Source organism: Pelodiscus sinensis, chromosome 4 (assembly GCF_049634645.1).
Source record: "Pelodiscus sinensis isolate JC-2024 chromosome 4, ASM4963464v1, whole genome shotgun sequence".
Taxonomy (NCBI): Eukaryota; Metazoa; Chordata; order Testudines; family Trionychidae; genus Pelodiscus; species Pelodiscus sinensis.
Window position 1 is genome coordinate 78,681,463 of NC_134714.1, and position 3,168 is coordinate 78,684,630.

At 39.7% G+C, this 3,168-nt stretch overlaps 1 non-coding gene across 1 annotated transcript; it reads right to left on the reverse strand.

Annotated features, from left to right (window-relative positions):
* Positions 1–1,377: 1,377 nt before the first annotated feature.
* On the reverse strand, positions 1,378–1,471 carry LOC112546032 (small nucleolar RNA SNORA17). Its single transcript, XR_003089645.2, has one exon. It is a non-coding gene; the product is annotated as a small nucleolar RNA SNORA17 (small nucleolar RNA).
* Between the last annotated feature and the right edge of the window lie 1,697 nt (positions 1,472–3,168).

The following is a 3,168-nucleotide window of genomic DNA, read 5'->3' on the forward strand; positions in this document are numbered from 1 at the left end:
CTTTGTTGAAGAAAACTTCATTTGGGATTTTAGACAGATTGAAAGAGCACTTTTAACATATTTCATATTTGGTGCACATCAATTTTCTTTGACATATTGTCCTGCAAATTATTAGAATCAACAATCTTTTAAAGGCAAATTGTTATTGTGTGCCTTGGGACAGAAGCAAAGAAGTCACTAAATAATGTTCTTGATGATAAATATAGAGCCAGCCAGCTTGAAAATAGTATTAATAATTGACAATATCAAAGAAAATTAGCAAATGCTAGCCCTAGTCACAGGACTGGTGTACAGTGCATCCCTACATGCCAATCACCTTTTCGTAGGCATTTACTAAACTCCAGGTTTGCATAGCTTCTGAATAACTACCAAGGACACAATTAATCATTTAAATACATACACACATCATGAAGGCATAGATTCATATCAGTCACAGATATATTCCTATCAGTCAAATGAAAGAAGCAGCCAGGGGAAGATTTTTTAAAAAAAATCAGTCTGAAAGGAATAAAAATCAATGGAAAATGGTGCCAAATTGTTACAGTTCAGAAATAAATGTGTCTTTCTAGCTATTGTGAAATTATGAATGCTTTACAATAAGTGGTAAATCGTTATTAATTCTTGTAATATTTGCAGCAATAACATTAATCACAGACAAGTGCATCTGGTGCTAATAGAAATATCACATGTAATTCCATATGTAGTATATTTGGGCTAATAGATGGCTCAGGTGGGTGAAGGGAGAAACTTGCCAGTCAATGGTCACATAGCCAATTACAAGTGATTTACAAAGAGGCACGGAGCAAAGGAAATTCAGATAGTTACTTTATATAGGCTCATGTACTCTATCCCTTACAGTAACTTATTTGAGCAGTAAACAAAAAGAAGAAATGAATTGTGTTTAGTTTTTTTGTTCATTGCTGCTTTCCAAACCTTTTTGCCTGAGTGCTTAGCGTAGTAAGTCTTGATGTCATTTTTATGACTGGTTTGAAGGAACAAGTCTATTTTAGACTAATGTTGGTTACGTACTTTCATACAACTTATTTTTTCCCTCTGCAAATGTTCCCCATTTATATATGTGATAGCTTCATTTTTTAAAATAATGTATTCAATAAATAAATGTCATAAAATATTTACAGTACAACTCTTAGTCACTTGTTAAGAGAAATGCAGTACAGGTTGGACATCTCTGGTTTGGCACCCTCAGGACCTGACCAGTCCCAAATGAGGGAATTTGCTGGACTAGAAGAGGTTCTCTATTACCTGATCTCCAGACCAGTCCCCTCCCCGCTGCAGGCTCTGGCAGCCCTCTGCCCCTGCTGTGCTACAGTGCTTCTGTGGCTCCAGCATCCCGGACTGCTCCAGCCCCAGACCTGCTATTGGGGCTGTCACATCCTGGCCCTAGCTCCTCTGCCAGCAACTGCCACATACCCAGCCCTGCTGCTAGGACCGCTGAGGCCGTTGCTGCATTACCAGGGCTCCAGCACCAGTCTTAGCTCTTCTGGGCTCTGAGCCACCAGCCCCAGCCAGGACTCCCTGGTCCAGGAAGGACCATAGATATTGCCAGATGAGGAAGTCCTGGTTTTGGGAGGTCCAACCTGCATATTGATTCTAATCTAGCCCCCGCAAGAAAAAGTTACAGAGTACTAGTCATGCGAGTATTAGTGTACAGAATAGTCCCTAAAAAGGTTAAGAGCAAGAAAGTGATAATGAAGGCTTTTTTTCACCTTGGTGTGGGGAGGGGTAGATGCTCTGGTTTTGCTACTGTCTGGCTATGTCACCGTTAGCAAGTCACATAGGTCAATATTTTCTAAAACATCCAATAATTTGGAGGCATCATGGTTCCACTGCATATAGAGGGACTCAATGCAACACTGCCATGAAAGTTGTGTGCACTGCATTCTGTAGTATGGAGCCCTATTCCGCAGCCAGGAACAGTGGCTGGAAGAGACAGGGAATGGGTTGTCATGACCATGAGAGCTTGGCAGCAGCCTGGAGACTAAGGGGGTTAACTGTACCTAGCCAGGTAACTGCTCAGCCAATAGAAATGCAGATAGGGATTTCAAACTGAGACAAAAGAATGTTTTGGTTTTTCCCTCCTTTATCCCTGAGCAGTTTTCTCTCCAGAAACTGAGGGAGACAGACAAAATGTCTCTCTCCAAGAAAAGACTCTTCGCTATCTGTAAGTAGGGTAAAGTTTAGATAAATCTTTTCTATTGTTTTATGGTTTGGGTATGGGAATCTGATGTCTGTGTATTTAAAAATGGGTTTTCCTCTCCTTTTTAACTAAGCTTTTGGCCCATGAAGGTCCCCCATGAGTATATTAATTGGTGACTTTTCCATCTAGTCATTATGCTTGTAACAGGAGTATTGTGGTTATAAGAAAAGTTCTTTCTCTTTTTGTATTAACCTGGTATTGGTTAATTTTTTTTAATGTCCTAGTTTTATTTTAGGGCTGAGATTTCCCAAGTGATTTCTTCCCTGGTTTTCTTACCATTAGTTGGGTGGTGGTAGCATGTTTTTTTTTCTCAAAATCTAGGGTTTTTTTAAGATTTTTTGGGGGGGAGGGAGTTTTATACCAAAGCCTGGAAAGATAGGGTTTTGGGGTACTTTTGTGAGCCCCCACTTCTGCATTCATCATGCCAGAGTGGGAATTTAGCCTTGACACGTGTAAATCAAAGACAAGGCTATCACTGGCCTGAAGTTACCTCTGTGGAGGATTCCACCAGTGGCCTTATACTTTTTCTCTACTTCCTTTTTGTCTGATCTTCCTGCCTGGGTCAGGCTCTAATTTTAACATCCTAACATATATTCAGTGTGGTTTTTTTACAAAGTTCATTTTCCCATGTCTGTTTAAAGAGGAAATAACCAGCTAGTTTACAGTTTGTGTGGTGTTTAGTGTAGTGCAGTTTTACACGAGTTAGTTAACTATTGAGGCTCTGCTCTGAATATAAAATGTTCTATATGCACAAGATTTTGCTTTAGTTGATTAGGGGTATGAGGTATTCTGCAAATTATAGGCTCAGAATGATGCAATTTTAGTTTTCGTCCTCCCTCTCAGGTAATGAACAGAATACAGTGGAATACAGTTAGGATATGCTTCACATCTCTCTCCAATTCCCTTTTTAGGCAGACAAAGAATAAGATTGTTATTATCTCTGAAAAGCT